Source organism: Ceratotherium simum, chromosome 2 (assembly GCF_057802395.1).
Source record: "Ceratotherium simum simum isolate JZ-2026a chromosome 2, ASM5780239v1, whole genome shotgun sequence".
NCBI lineage: Eukaryota > Metazoa > Chordata > Mammalia > Perissodactyla > Rhinocerotidae > Ceratotherium > Ceratotherium simum.
The window spans coordinates 63,691,566-63,709,403 of NC_141901.1; positions in this window are offsets into that span (position 1 = coordinate 63,691,566).

Consider the following 17,838-nt stretch of genomic DNA (forward strand, 5'->3'; position numbering starts at 1 on the left):
TTTTGCAATATTTCAATCTTTTTCATTATTATTATATTTGTTATGGTGATCTGTGACCAGTGATCTTTGATGTCATTATTGAATTTGTTTTGGGGTGCCATGAGCCACACCCATGTAAGACGGCAAACTTAACTGATAAATGTTGTGTGTATTCTGACGGCTGCACTGACTGGCTAATCTCCTGTCTCTCCCTCTCCTCAGCCTCCCTATTCCCTGAGACACAACAATATCGAAATTAGGCCAATTAATAACCTTACAATGGCTTTTAAATGTTCAAGTAAAAAGAAGAGTTGTACATCTCTCACTTTAAATCAAAAGCTAAAAATCATTAAGCCAAGGTTGAAAGCCAAGACAGGCCAAAAGCTAGGCTTCTTGCACCAAACAGCCAAGTTGTGAATGCAAAGGAAAAGTTCTTGAAGAAAATTAAAAGTGCTACTCTAATGAACACACAAATGATAAGAAAGCAAAACAGCCTGATTGCCAGCGGTCTTAATAGAAGATCAAACCAGCCATAACATTCCCTTAAGCCAAAGCCTAATCCAGAGCAAGGCTCTAACTCTCTTCAATTCTATGAAGGCTGAGAGAAGTGAGGAAGCTGCAGAAGAAAAGTTTGACGCTACCTGATGTTAGTTCATGAGATTTAAGGAAAGAAGCCATCACTGTAACATAAAAGTGCAAGGGAAAGCAGCAAGTGCTGATGTAGCAGCTGCAGCAAGTTATCCAGACGGTCTAGCTAAGAATTAAGGAAGCTGGCTACACTAAACCACAGATTTTCAATGTAAATGAAACAGCCTTACATTGGAAGAAGATGCCATCTAGGACCTTCATAGCTAGAGAGGAGAAGTCAATGCCTGGCTTCAAAGATTCAAAGGACAGGCTGACTCTCAGGTTAGGAGCTAATGCAGTTGGTGACTTTAAGTTGAAGCCAATGTTCATTTACCATTCAGAAAATCCTAGGACCCTTAAGGATTATGCAAAATCTACTCTGCCTGTGCTTTACAAATGGAACAACAAAGCGTGGATGACAGCACATCTGTTTACTACATGGTTTACTGAATATTTTAAGCCTGCGGTTGAGAGCTACTGCTCAGAAAAAAAGATTCCTTTCAAAATGTTACTGCTCACTGACAATGCACTTGGTCACCCAAGAGCTCCGATGGAGACGTACAATGAGATTAATGTTGTTTTCATGGCTGCTAATACAACCTCCATTCTGCAGCCTACGGATCAAGGAGAAATTTCAACTTTCAAGTCTTATTATTTATGAAATACATTTCGTAAGACTGCAGCTGCTATGGATAGTGATTCCTCTGATGGATATGGGCAAAGTCAATTAAAAATGTTCTGGAAAGGATTCACCACTCCAGATGCCGTTAAGAACATTCATGATTCATGGGAAGAGGTCAAAATATCAACATTAAGAATTTAGAAGTTGATTCCAAGCCTCATGGGTGACTTTGAGTGGTTTAAGCCTTGAGTGGAGGAAGTAACTGCAGATGTAGTGGAAACAGCAAGAGAACTAGAATTAGAGGTAGAGACTGAAGATGTGACTGAATTGCCGCAATCTCATGACAAAATTTAACAAATGAGGAGTTGCTGCTTATGGATGAGGAAAGAAAGTGGTTTCTTGAAATGGAATCTACTCCTGGTGAAGATGTTGTGAAGATTGTTGAAATGACAGCAAAGGATTTAGAATATTACATAAACTTAGTTGATATAGCAGCGGCAGGGAGAGAACTGACTCCAATTTTGAAAGAAGTTCTACTGTGGGTAAAATGCTATCAAACAGCATCGCATGCTACAGAAAAATAATTTGCAAAAGGAAGAGTCAATTGATGCAGCACACTTCATTGTTGTCTTATTTTAAGAAATTACCACAGCCACTCCAATCTTCAGCCACCACCACCCTGATCAGTCAGAAGCCATCAACACCGAGTCTCAAGACCCTTCACCAGCAAAAAGATTACAACTTGCTGAAGGCTCAGATGATGGTTAGCATTTTTTAGCAATAAAGTATTTTTTAATTAAGGTATGTACATTGTTTTTTAGACATAATGCTATTCCACACTTAGCAGACTACAGTATAGTGTAAACATAACTTTGATACGCACATTTTTGATACCAAAAATCTCATGTGACTCACTTTATTGTGATATTCGCTTTATTGTGATGGTGTGGAACTCATCTCACAATATCTCTGAGATATGTCTCTCTGTGCAGTTTAATGCATGTTATTTTTCTCTGAATAAAGCTATTTTTAAAAATTATTTTAGAACACGCAACATAATACTATTTTATACCAACCATATTTGCAAAAAATAAAAACACAGAAAATTCCATAACAATAGAAACTTTTATATACTACTGTTGGGCAATAGAATGTAAGCGCCAACAAGGGCATGGATTTTTTTTTATGTTTTGTTTCCTGATTTATTTCTAGGTCCTAGAATAGTGCCTGGCACATAATTTATGCTTAATAAATATTAATTTAACACTTGAATAAATAAATGGAGCATATTTCAGTACATTTTGACATTATATCATCTAGTTGACAGTACTCACTTCACATGAGCCAGTAATTTCACGTATCTTGTATTTGCACAAATACACCAGGAGACACGCACAAAAGCATTCATTAGCAGTATTGTAATACCAACAACTTCAAATGATACAAATGTCTATCATAGGTAAATGACAACTTGAAAACATATTCATGCAATGGAATACTATAATTCAAATTAAAGGAATTATCACAGAACAACAGTATGACTGAATTTCAAAAATGTAAAATTTATGAGTGAAGAAGGCAGTAACAAAAGAATAGATGCTAACATAAAGTTAAGAAAAATTTCTGATACATTTGCTTTACTATTAAAGTAGCAAAACAATTGTGAGAAACAGAAATAAAACAAGTCAAAATTCAGAATTGTGATTACCCTCAGGGTAGAGAGGAGTAGGATGTGAGTGAGAAAAAGCACATATGGTAATGTTCTTTGTAACTGTGTGTATTCGGCTTCTGTTATTATTTGTTGTACCTTATTCGTCTACATCATATTGTTTTGTACATATCAAATATTCCATTAAAATAAAATCATTTGGAAAGGAATACGGAAATAGGAAAACTGGAAGTTCTGTGAGTAACAGCCCCTAGAGTGAGAAAGTGGCTGGCTGTGTTCTGGGGTGAGGGAGGGGGTAGGGGGTGAGGCCTAAACAGAGGATGCTTTAATTACTTTGCCAACACTCATGTTAACTTCCCTCTTTCTCCCAAGGTGCTTCTTGGTTATTTAAGAGAACATTCTCTTTTGTTTGTTTTCTTCCTGAGGGTAATCATCAGGCCGCTCTGCTCCGTGGGCCAGGGCCCTGTGATAGGAATAGGAAGCAGGCTATCCTCTACACAGATCTTTAATTAAGCCGCTTGTGTTCACCCTCTGCTGAAGTTCCTACAGACAGAAGAGTTCCCTCAGTCAACATGAGAATATTTCTCGTGCCCTCTCTTGAAGGCTGAGGTTTTCTCTCCTCTGTTTTCCACCATGAACACTCTTTTATCTAACTCCTATCTTGCACAATTTTATTGAAAATTTATTGAAACCTCATTTCCTTTGATATCTCTGCTCTCCCTACTTTACACAACATCCTTAAAAAAATCACCTCCTGTATATTTAAGAGGTTCATTCGAGGGAGAAGCAATAAACACGTATGTGCAGTCTCCATCTTGAACTAAATTTCTATAATTATTTTCCAATGTAAACACAAACACACACACAAGAAAAAAAATACCAATTCCAAATAGACATGATGTTTTGAATAATTAGCTGTTTTGAATTATTTCATATTTCTCTTTACTAGACTAATGGAGAATTGGCCATATAAGGCAGGCATTTTTAGTGATTGCTTTCTACTATCTAGCTTACCCTAAAATAAGAGACACTAAGAACGGTTTGTTCTGGTTTCTTAGACGGATGATTCAAATCATTTATTTCTTGATTTGTGTGAAGAGTCTGACTAAGGACAACATGTGAGAAAAACTTGATCTTTGCCAACTGAGGGAGAGTGAGAAAATATATAAACCAAGTTTACAAAAACAACTAGTAGCTTAAGATTTCTGAATGACCAGAACCACTTCCAGCTGACAAAGAGATGACTTTTCTATATTCATTTCCAGTGAAGTAGCTACATTTTGGCTGAGTTGCTTTGGATCTGAGCACTCAGCAAATCTCACAGCTAAATAAGTTATACCAAAGCAAGACTTGGATGGGCACCAAACCCCAAGAAAAATATAAATGTGTTGTAGTGGAGATGATGTTGAATTAAGATGTGGTTCTCTTTACTTTCTAAATTAATTTTAAACCTTTCATTAAGGCACTTTCCTATATGAAATTGAGGCCTTTGATACACCAGTTATTCATATCTGAGTCTAATCAAATGGTTTATTTCCCAGACAATTGTGTGACCAATAATACAAGCATCTTTCTTTTTAATTTTTGAATTCAAATTAAAATAATAATCTTGTATATAGTCTTCCCAACACCCAGTCCAACAATCTCCTTAAGAGTAGTGGCAATTGAATGGCCCAATGCCACGGTATTTGTTAAAATGTATATTTTGGGATATAAGACCTGAATTCAAGTTCTGAATTCAACTTTGATATATAAAACCTGAATTCAAATTCAAGTTAATTCAGGCTGAGTTACAGGTTCATTTTTATAGCTGTAACACAATGAGAAGTCACTTGAACTCTCTATCTTAATTTCATCATCAATACAATAGATCCATAGAGAAAATACCTGCTTACTTGGATTATTGTAAGGATCAAATTAGACATGTAGAAAAGTATTGTGAAAACTTTGTTAATACATGTAATATTATATATTGCTTGATAAATGTTTGCTCATTCTAATGGAAAATCCTTGGTTGTTTGTATTGTATGAGGGTTGCTTAATTATATAGCAACTAATAAAATTATGATGCACCATAGTATCTCTTGGTAATTCTCCAACACTTCAAAGCTTACACAGCACTTCTACATTCATTTGATCTCACTGTTCTTTTCCAATTTTTCTGCATCTACCAAGTGGCCTCGATATTTCTTTTCCTCTCTCACCACAAACAAATAATAATAATAACTACGTAGATTAATTTATGACCACCTTATAATCTTTATAACCTCTACATTTTAGGAAATAATTTCAGAACATGTAAGCTTATTTCCATATATATTCTCCTGAAGATAATTATAAAAGGCCAAATAAAATACCTGCAATGAAATGGACAACTGTGTTAGTTTTCTATTGATATGATAACAAATTAGTACAAACAATAATTTTAAACAACATGAATTTATTATCTCACAGTTCTCTAGGTCAAAAGTTCCAAAGAGTCTTATTGGGCTCAAATCAAGGTGTAGGCAGGGCTGCATTCCTTACTGGAGGCTCTGGGGAAGAACCCACTTCCAGATTCATGCAGGTTGTTGGCAGAATTTAGTTCCGTGCAGCTGTAGAACTGAGGTGCTGTTTCCTTGCTGGCTGTAGGCTAGGGTCGTTCTCAGCTTCTAAAGACTGTCTGCATTCCTTGGCTCATGGCCTCCTTACTCTTCAACCCAGCAACAGTGGACTGAGTCCTTCCCATACCTCTTCTCTCCTGTCTTCTATTCTACCACATCTCTCTCTGACGAACTCTTCTGCCTTCTTTCGTTTTTAACGGCCCATGTAATAATACAGGATAATCTTCCTATTTTAAAGTCAGTTTATGAGAACCTTAATTCCATCTGCAAAGTCCTTTTTACCATATGTCATAACATACTTACAGGCACTTAACATGAATGGGTAAAGATTATGGCTTATGACCAAAGATAAGACAACCTAATAGATAAATGACCATTTAGAAGACAGCAAAATATAAAAGAAATTTTTAGTATCCTACAAAATATTCATATGAATACTTTTATGTACTCTGATTTTAAAAAACATATGTGTTCTAAGAAAACGTGAAATATGGCAATTTTGAAAGACCAGTCAATATAATTCTGCTAGTCTTGAGATATATTAAAATAAAACTTTTCAATATAACATGTATACAAACTGTTTTTTGTGTAGACTACCTTTTTAACTCTTTCATTGCATTCTGGATGATTTATTTCCAATTGTTTGGTTAATATGAACTAGGTCAAACTCGGGCAGAACACAAAAGATGACTTAGACTTGATTTTCATTCTTAAACTGTATGTCAATTAGCTTTCCCTCAAAGAAGAAAAGAAAGACTGCTTTCTGCCACTTTAATTCTTCTGTTAATTACTTCTTTGTGCCACAGGAGACCAAGTTCCATAGGCTTGTGATGAGAAGGTAGTAATATCAAATCTGAAATCATTAAGCAATTAATACGTGGTGACTTCGTTGGTAAAATTTCAAATGATTTTATTGCTACTCCAGATTACATTTACAAAAAGAGGCTCATGATTTTCCTGAATCAGTCAGACATTTGAGAATGCCTTCCAAATAAAGTAAGCAAAATTTCAAGGCACTCGCTTATTTTTCTTCTTTGTGAAATAGCTCCCATAACAGATAAAAATTTACCTCTGTCAAGAATAAAGATTCAATAGTGGAATATCCATATTTTCACAATTGAAATTCTGAATGTGGTCTTCAGTATCTATACGGATTAAAAAATTTTAGATTTCGTGTTATATATTTGATTACTTAAATCTGTCTCTAAAATAAGCTAAATCACAATCAATCCATTTTCTTATTATAGGGAACAAAGGACAGATATGAATATAGGAACGTATAAAGTACCATGTGTAGAGGGACTGATTGACTAACGTATTGAACCTAGAGTCAGGAATTCCCGTCTCTGATAAGTCCAGCACTGACTGGCCAAGTCACTAAGAGCAGGTCATTAATTTTTTCCACATGTGGTTACTCTTTTCTCTGTTTAACAAAATATTGCTGAGTGATTGGTCTTTGTGCTTTACATATTTTGTGCTAATTGCTCTAATGGTAGCAACACAGCATCTTGGTTAAGAGGAGCAACTTGGGAGAACCACAGCTTGGTTCAAATTTCAGCTCTACCGTTTATGACCTCTGTGACCTTCGATACATTATTTAACCTCCCGATGCCTCAGTTTCTTTATATATAAAATGCATAAAATTACAAAAAATTAGTATCTAATTTCACAGGATTATGTCAAAGATTAAATAGCCACTATTTGTAAAGTGCTTAGAAGAGAACTTGGCACATAGGAATTATTATAAGAATGTTGAAAACCATTTATATCTTAAAGTTTATTTATGTTTTGTGATCAATAATCTTTTGAATATATGGCAATTTGCTTTTGGCTTGGTTATTAAGTGAAGTTTATTGTATAATCTAATAATCTGGTTTGTAGAAATATCTTACACTTATCAATCATAGATTACCAAGTGTCAAAGAATTAGAATACTAATATAGGGACTAATTTCTACAACTATGTAAACATGATTTAAATTTCAGTTGACTTTTAAATAACTGGATAAAAACCTGAGAAGAGGTAATTTTAAGCAGATAAATAGTTTATTTTAAAAAACATTGCAAATGTAAAATGATCTGCCATATTCAAGGAATTGCTAAGATTTTTAGTTATATATAACAGAAATCCAATTAACTATTTAAGAATATCAGGTCATTTCATTGAACTCAAAGTTAAGATTGGGTTAAATAAGACAAGCCGGAAACTAGAACACATCAGACTCTCACTCCATCTGGGATCTCTGGTTCTACTTTCAGGCTTTATTCTTCGCCTTCTCTGTAGTCCAGCTTTCTCCATATGGCAAAGAAATATGGTCAATAAGAATTTGGAAAATTTAAATCTTTACTGCTTTAGCCATCTGGACACAGTATGGCTAAATTCTCTAGGTTCTAAAACAAAAATATTAGAAAATGAATTTGATTTGCCTAGCATGGGAGAGATGCACAAACTTGCACCAAACAACTATGACCTGGGAATGGGACCTCAGAGTACAAACTCATTGATCATCTAGAACGATGTGTGTGAGAATGTCGTGGCAGGTAGTGGTGGAGCAGATCCCAGAGGAAAGGAGAATGAGTAATGGGTAGGACATCCATATCTGTCCGTTACAATTTGAATATGAATATTTCTCCAAACTAACAGAGGGTACATTGTCACACATTTCCACAGACAAATTATGGTGATTGATTTTTCACTCTATGAATTTTAAAAGAGTAGGCTCCCAGGGATGTGAAGCAAGTAGGGGAACTCTCTTTGAAAGTGGTAATGCGGGAAAGGAGAAACAGCAGCAGGATGTGGCAGGGAGAATCAAAGAGAATAGCGAGAGAAAAGGAGAGAAGTGGAAAGCAAATGGAAGAGGAAAGAAGTATAAACCTAAAACGTATAAAGAAGTAGAGAGACCAGTAATTGCGAAATGAAATGTAGACTGTTTTAAGAACTTTGTGACATTTGGCTTCAGTGTAATCAGGAGAGGGCACAAGTAGTTGTCATGTTAGACATTTCTCTGACACAGGAGTGAGTTCTTCGGAGGAATATTCACAGGAACCACCACCCCCCTCTTCTTATTAACTATTGATAGAAATTTGCTAATACTATTTTAATTGTGGAGGGGTCAATGGAAGAAAAATATCATCCTTTTTGCTCCTTGGTGACTTAAATACTAGGGAAGTATATACTGCACGGAGTGAAAAAGATGGCTAATTACTAACTGATCATTTTCAGAGGTAACAAAGAAAAGGAAAAACTTGCTATTTATTTTTTTGTCTTGAGGCTCTTAGATCTCAAAATAGAGCCTTACACCAATGGCATAACTCATTTGATAGGGGGTTGAGGGGAGATCAGTGAACATTAAGAATATTAAAATATGTTTCTGCAGATGATACACAATGAGGTCTCCAAGAGCCCACTCAGTTGCCAATAGTAGTAGAGACACAGATGATTTCTTTACAGAAGTTTTGTGACTACACTTTGTACGTAGAGAAGAATTACATGCATATGAAGCATTTGTGGCGTTACATGATTTCAGGTTCTACTTGGGACAAGCATATACTTTTTTATAGTATCTTCAATTTTCTAGTTACCTCTGGGAATATATAAAGGCATTTTAATTGCTCTTTTCCTCATCATCCTTCCCCAAGGCCAGCAGATATTTCATCCACATGATCATGATCTCTTCTACCAGTCTTTTTGTTCCTTTTTTGGTGTCTCTACCTTAGTCCAGAACTTCCATTTCTTACCTCAACTACTGCAACGATTTCTGCCTTCAACCTTCCTCCGTCTACTCCATTCTGTCAGCTATTGCTTTTACATCTATTCTAAAACGCTCAATGGCTTCCGATTACCTATAGGATGAGTTCCAAATCTCTTTGGGTACCATTCATGATCTTCCATACTTTTATCACATCCTGTTTTTCAAAACTAATTGCTTTTACATCTATTCCAAAACGCTCAATGGCTTCCGATTACCTATAGGATGAGTTCCAAATCTCTTTGGGTACCATTCATGATCTTCCATACTTTTATCACATCCTGTTTTTCAAAACTAACGTTTCACTCTTTTCATCAATTTCTCCCCACACACACCTACCTCTCTACTGACATGACTTTGTGACAAACAGGTTTATTTTTCACCTCAGAACACCCTTAAAATGTCTGGTTTCTTTTTTCATTACCTACATTACCACCATGGATTGCCTTCCCTCAATCTTTCAGTTGTTCTTATCCTGAAAGGTCCTATTCTATCAATAACACAGGTTTTTATCACCTCTGAATGGCTAAAACACATCTGCCTATGATTCATTTGACAAATGTATATTGCGTTACTCTCAGTATAGCTGTGGCATCTTGCAGAAAATGTTTTCAGCTTCTGCATATTCACTGCTATGCCATTATCTACAATAAAATTGTGTGGGATTATTTATTAAACAGACATTATAATTTAATTAAAATTTGAAATTACAGTGTTACTGAATTTGGTTTTATGCTACAAATTAAAGTTATAATAGGAATCGGCAGTTCTCTGTTGTTTCTTTGTAATTCTACAGAACAAAAGCACCAGTTTTCAATGTAATCAAGGCAAAGACACTTTAAGGTAATGATATTACATTATTTGTTTAATTTGAGAAATATGAACACACAATGAATTCTAGAATTTGTTAATTAAAAAAATATAATGAAAAATTCAAAATAGTCTTCCAGGGAATAAAAATATATTTTGTAAGAGGTTTATAGTCTTTTTTTTTTTAAATTCTAGCTTTACTAAATATCTGAAGAATGAAGAATTGAAACATTTTCCTTTTCTCTGTAGCAAAGGCTTTTAATGTAACTACCAGGTTGCATACTAGCCATTTTTCCTATGAGTTATTTCATAATGTGAAACTTTAATTAACAAGAGAAAGAGTAAATCTATAATTTGTTTAAAGATTAGCAAATATAACAGAATAAAAAGAAAATGAGAGGTGTAAGATTTTATATTGCTGTAGAACTTTGGTTAGGCATAAAGAGATACATCTGCTTCCCCTCAATAATTTGCAAGTGCAAATTGAAATCTTGAAATTAAACCGACAATGTCACTAAATAGTTTGTGAATTGGGGAGCAGAATTTTAGGGATAAAAAGCTACAAAGGATGAGAAGGTTATCCACTCACAATGTTTTAACAGTGCCAATTAGACAAACCAACTGAATCTTTGAAAGATTTGTCTTTGATAAACTAATATTCATAATGTCAATTGAAAGCTCCTATAAATATTGCTTGCTACTATGGCTTATCAGTTACAAAAACAAATGCTAATTTGAAAGGAAAAGCAAAGAATAAACTATCTACTTGATTAAAATTATTTCTGAGACAACATCACACATTTTACTGCCTATCTCAGATAACCCTATTAAAATGTTAACACATTTCAAATAACACATATCATAATGGTTTTATATTCAGATTTATTATCTATACTAACAAACTACTTCCATAATTTGTCAGTAGATACAAGTTTACCCCAATAAACAGATTGGCTAGAATTTTTTTTGAAGTGTTGCCTTTATGTTGTTATGACATGAAAGATTAATTTAATATAACTACAGATGGTGATTGAGTCTCATTTTAAGGCCCCTGAAGATATTAGGAAAAAATAACTCAAAAGGTACGTAACTTTGGATAGCAAGCAATAAGAATTTATATAGGAAAATAAAGGCATCAGTAACATTTCAGTTCCTTTGGATATTATAATAGCATCAGTTGGTAGTGTATTTTATTTTGATTTTTCTCTTTTTTTTGGCTTTTTCTTCTCTAAGTAGTCTTATGGACAAATTGATTTTTGTTTATTCAACGTGTTTCATTCAATTACCATCATTATTATTTAAATTCCTCTAATTGCTCCAAATTTGGCTAGTGAAAGCCTCTTTATATGGGCTCCTATGTCCTTTTGACATGAACCTATTAGTCTTTAAAAAGTTTCTTCTTTCTGGCACAAGATCCTCTTGGCTCCCTTTGTGTATTCTCTGCCAGAGACTTAGAATCAGTGATTACTTCAAGGAGCCCAAATTGCTTTAAGTGGACATATATATATGATGATATATATTTCATATATATATATGAAATCCGTTTCTGATTTTCCAAAATGTTAATGCCGTTTGGAAAAAAATGAGAGGAGAGACTATTTGCTCTGCATGGTTTTCAGCAGGATAATGAGAAGATTCAATACTAATCTGCCATTAGGTTCCTGATAGAACCCTGGAAGTTTCCAGTCAAAAGAGACACCAAATCATGAAACCACTAGGAAACCAAATGTCTAGTATGTATAGGGATCATATAGATCAAAACAACAGGATATTTTGAAGGCTACCAAAAGCTAGAAGTACTCAAATATCAAAGATGAAAGCAAGGTAGATGGCTAAAGATAGAGAATAGAAGGAAGGAGCCAGGAAGGATTAAAACAAATCAGACAGATAGATAGTTGTGAGGCACCAGTACCAAGAAGATCTGGAATCTAAAGTTTATTCTTTTCCTGAACATATCTTACTTACATACATCCTGCTAAGTTGAAGTTACATCTTTGTGTTTGGCAGCCACCACATAGATAAGAGAAAAATAATCATCTAGACAAAAGAAGTAATAATTAAAAATTTACAAAGTCTTTGAAATCTCCTCAAAAAGTGCAAACTGATTCACACGTAAATCAATTAATTTCCTGAACAAAATTCAGCACTGTTTATAGGAAGGCCACAAAATCAGACACTCAACAACATACCATGCACAAAGTCCAACGTCTAATAAAAAACCATGTAATATGAGGAAGCAGGATAATGTTAGCCATAACTAGGAGAAAAGTCAGTCAATATAAACAGACTCAAAGATGGTAAAGAAGATGTAATTAGTAGTCAAGGACTTTAAAAGAGCTATTTTAACATACTCAAATACTCAAAGAAAAGCATAAACAAAAAGAAGAGAGACGTGGAGACTCTAAGATATGGAACTTCCAGGGCCAAATAATATATAAAACTTGGAATGGAGTATCAGTGGATGGACTTTTCAGAACATTAGGGAAGGATAAAAACATATTAGTGAAGTTGGAGACAGGAAATAGAACTACCAAAACTGAAGCAGAGAGAAAATAGGCTGGAAATAATAAACAGATGCTCAATGTCCTGTGGGGTAACATCAAGCTGTCTAACATATGTGTAATTGGAGCTAAAAGACACAGAGAAAAGTGATAGGATAGGGGAACAAAGACAGGAAATGACACAAATTTCTCATTAAAATGCAATTCAGAAGACAATGTAACAACGTTTTTAGAGTGCTGGAAGGAAAAAAAAAGATTGTCAACCTAAGTGCTGTATTCAACAAAGCATTCATGGAAAAGAAAAATAGATTATTCACAATTTCAGATAAGCAAAAGCTGAGTGAATTTTCAGCCGGCAGACAAACACTACGTGAAATGCTAAAGGAAATTCTTCAGGCTGAAAGAAGCCTTTCCAAAATGGTAAATATGTGGATGAATAATTCTATTCTGTAATTAACAGAGTAATAGAATACTTCTATTCTACATACTACAATAATGATAGTTTACTGTTTAAAGCAAATTTAATAACATTATATTGACAGTTTTATAACTTGTATAGAAGAAAAATACTTGACAATAATAATAGCACAAAAGAAAAGGGGAATCCATTAAATCATAAAACGAAGAAGTATAAGTAATAAGTCAATAGAAGGAGTATTTCTCGCCCCTTTCATTTTGCTTTCTAAATTCCTTTTACCTGGAATGAACTTTCCTGCTGTTTTCTCCTCCCGCCCTCCCCACTTCCGTACCTCTAACCCTACTTGGGTATTTTCAGTCATTATAGTATATATGAAATAATACATATATCATGTCCCCAATCCCCAGTTGTGTGGCCCACGACACTTTGGGCACACACCTATATTAGGGAGTAAAACATCGTTACAAGCATTTTCTTTGATGAGCTACACACTAAAATAGGTACTGGGGATGTGGCAGTGAACAAGGTAGAAACAATTTTGGTTATCACAAAGCTTATATTCTATGGATAAGTACAAATATGAAATGTATAATAATTTTAGTTAAAGATATTTACAATAAAACTAGTTCTTATTCATCTTTGTTTGCCTATTGCTTAGTTCATTTTGAATCAGAAAGTGCTCAATAAATAATTATTGACTGAATAAGGGAATGTAGTCATGATTTAAATGCTGTTCTCTGATAATGTTTTCTCTGATTTCTCCAGGAGATATGAGCCTCCACAGCGCTTTGTTCATGTCACTTATTAATAGCCCTTAGCATCATATTTGATGATAATTTATCTGCTTAAATTACCACGGGCTACTTGAGGGCAAGTTCTGTATATTTTCCATGAATAATCTGAGTATCTCCAAATTAATAAAACTTGTGAGGTCATCATTTCTTTATTATTGTTCTCAATTGCTTTGACTGATTTTTCAAATGGACAAACACCCTTGCAGTACTGAAATGAAGTCCATTTGTTCATGATGTATTATGCTTTCTATACACTGTTGGATTCCATAATGAGTTAAGAATTTTATTCTTTATTTTATACGCTAAGGAAGAGTTTGTGTAAGATTGGTGTTATTTCTGTCTTAAATATTTTGAAGAATTCTCTGAAGAAGACATGTGGGCCTGGAATTTCCTTTGAATGAATGTTTTTAATAAGTCTTTCAACTTCTTTAATAGGTATGAGACTATTCATATGTCTTATTCTTGCCATATCAGTTTTAGAAAACTTTGGTTTTTGAAGAATTTGTCCATTTTACTTGTAAAATTTATTGCATAAAGTTATTCATATTACCTCATAATTAGTATTTTAATAATTGTGGAAACTGTGTTGAGGTTACCATTTTATTTCTAATTTTGAAAATTTGTGCTTTTCATTTTTTCTTGATCCATCTTACAAGAGTGTATAAATTTATTAATCATTTCAAAGAACATAATTTAGACGGATATATTCTCTATCAGACATTCATTCTGTAAGCTATTGATATCTGCTCTACTTTTATTATTTCTTTATTCTACTTCCTTTGCATTTGATTTACCGTGTTTCTTCTAGCTTTTGGGAATTGAAATTTATCATGAGTTTTTAACCTTTTTTTTCCCCCTAATATGTTCATTTCATTCTTGTAAATGTTTTAGCTGTGTGTCATATGTTGGATATATATCTTCATTCCCATTAGGTTCAAAATGTTTTCTAATTTTCATATGTGTTAGGGATTCCAAATACATGTATGGTTGACTGTACCCATCTATGTCTTATAATTTCATCTTTTTCTCCATTCTTTTTATTTTTGTTTTTTTACCCCAGAAAGTATATTTCCTATTGAACTCACTTTGAATTTACTAACATGATTTCTGCTGTTTCCAGTCTGCTGTTAATCTCATTTAATAAGATCATAATTTTGGACACTGTAATTTTCAAATTTGAGAACGTCCATTTGATTTTTTTTACAAGTTCCATTTTATTGTTGAAATTCTGTATCTTTCAATTCATTTTCTCATCTTTTTTCTCTATTTTGTTTAATATATTTATAAAAGTTATTTTAAAGTCCCTATCTGCTATTTCTACTATCTTAGTCATATGCATCTGTTTCTATTATCTATTTTTTCTCTCGGTATGCCTAATAATTTTGATTGAATGCCAGGATAGTGTATACAGACTCTAGAGATTCTACGTGATGTTATTTTCCATCAGAGTGGGTTCACCCTCTCTTCTGCTACGCAGATAAATTGACGGCTTGGTTGCATCTTAATCTAGAGACTGAGTTGCTGAGCCCAGGCTACAACTTTGCTAAAGCTAAGTGTGCTCCTAGATTTCCCCTGTTCTTGGATGATGTCCTTCAGCTTTCAACTGATGTTTTCCGTAGGTTCCCTGTTCCCTGGAAGATTTTTTGTCTTCTGAGCACCGTTAGACTGCAAGCAATTCTCTTCTGCTTTTCGGAAGTCTTCAGCTTATTTGATTATCCTACCACCTTGCGGAGTTTCAGAATTGGGCAAATGTCTGCCAGGAGAAACCAGCTAGCTGTTCACTGAGTCTACTCAAATCTCCTATTTTGTCACTCCAGTTTCATACAACTGCCAAAAATCTCAGCTGGTTTCTCTGTTCTAGCAGCACATCTGTCTAAGCTCAGATTCTTAATTCTCACAATTGGCAAACCCCTCCAAGGAAAAAGAGTTAAAGGTTATCAACTAGTCTTTAAATACGACTCTAGATAGATAGATTTAAAACAGATAATTTTTTTGTATTTTATCAAGCTTTTCTAAGTTTTCTCAGTGAGAATATTTTTCGGCTATAAATAACATCATCCTACTTAAAAACTGTTCCTTAATATGAAAGAAAATCACTCAAACTCCACTCCAACAAAATTTCAATAGGTCTAGTAATGTTCTCAGTATTTCTACAGATCTCTGGATGTGGGCTGCAATGTGGAGTGAGGTTCAGGATTGTTGCTTTGATTCTCCTGTGTCTACCTGTAATCTCTTCAAATTTACTGCTCTCAGAGCTCAATTTCTATCTTCTGTTTTTAGCTTCCCATGATCTTGTCTGCTATTTTCTCTGGTTGACTTTTGCCCAAAACATTAAAAAATTACAAAGCACAAAAACTAATTTTTCAATACCAAAGGTTTACTAACAAATGCTGTGTAGTGTAACAAATAGTTTACTGATGTTTCAGGTATAATAAAGTGAAATTATAAAATTTAACTTCTTCAGAAATATATATATAATAGCACTTTAAAATTTAATATTTTATCTCATGCTTACTTCAATCTATTCATGTTCTTCCCATATAATCCTCTCCTTCGGTGGTAATCTCCTAGGCCTTGTCCTTATGACATGTCACTGGAATACCCTTCACTCTCTCTAAAGAAAATTTTTTCCATCTTCTTTCATTCTTAAGTTTGTCTCTCCAATCCATCCCCCCACTGCCAACTAATATCATTCTTCTGAGCCACTAGGTAAAAACCAAAAATTCCTCTTACTTTTTTATGAAAAGTAATATAGCTCTCAACCTCTCCCATCACAGGCTAAACTGCACCCTCTCTTTCTTAGTCAAAAGGCTCAATAATATCCCAAGGAGAAAAACAAGTTTTTTTCTTGTTATTTTCCTTGAACGAGGTCAAATGGAAGCCAATATTTAAAATAGAGTTTTTTGAGATACCTGTATATTAGTGCAGAGAAGAGTAATTAATATGTAATTGTAAAGCCTCTGCCTGAGTTATGGTTGATGTTTGGTGATATTCATAAGAGATAAACCATATTTTTTCAAATAATAGTTTTTACTCACCAAACACAAATAATATTATTGATTTTCTTTCAATAGCCAATGCTCTTTGAATCACAAAAACTTGGCAATGAGAAATTTACAGAAATCTATTTTTCTTGGGCACATATTTGAAGATATTATTTGGGTGGTGGCATTATTTGATGTCAGAGGGCTTGTGTGAGTTCTGATTTTGCCACTCATTGGCTATGTCACCATAGGTAACAAAAAGAGAGTACTTACTAGTTCTTTTTGAATCTTTTCCCTCAAATGTAAAATAAAGATAAAACTATCAACTCTGCAGGGTTGTTATGAGGTGTAAATGCAAAAGCATTCAATAATTCATCTTTCATTTAGTGCCTACTTTAAACATTATGCTGAGTGTTGTGGAAAAAGAGGTAAAAGTTACATTTCCAGGTCTGAAAGTGTTAACTAACTAATGAGGAAAATAGAGATGCAGATACATGATCCTAATTCAATGCGACCAACACCATGACAGAATCAAGCTTAGGGTGTAATAGAAATCAGGGAAAGGGCTATATTCAGCCTAGAAGAGACAGGAAAGAATTAAATTGAAATGTGAAACCAAATATAGAAGTTGGGAAAAGATATTCAAGGTATAAGGAGCTGTTTGTGAGATAGTGTACAGCATTTCAGAAAAGTTAAAAATAAATCAATATAACTAGATTATTTTCACCTATCGATTAGAGAGTTGATTCTAGAGAAGAAGGTTGGGTCCCAATGATAAAACCCTTGTGTGCCGTGCTAAAGAATTTATATTTTTGTCATGGAGTCAATGGGGAGCCACTGAAAGATTTTCAGAAGGATCAGATTTGCATTTTGGAAAGATCTCCACATTCTTACTAAATGCTGAATCGTGATTATATAAATAATAATCTCTTCGCTGAACCTGAATTTATGGATTTGCAAAAGATTAAAGTTAGCTAGAGAATGGATCCATTGTATAGCCTCAATAGCCTAAAAATTTACCAGTCACATTTCTGTTATGTATGAATAACTACTAAGGGTATGCACATTAAGCTCTACAAACAA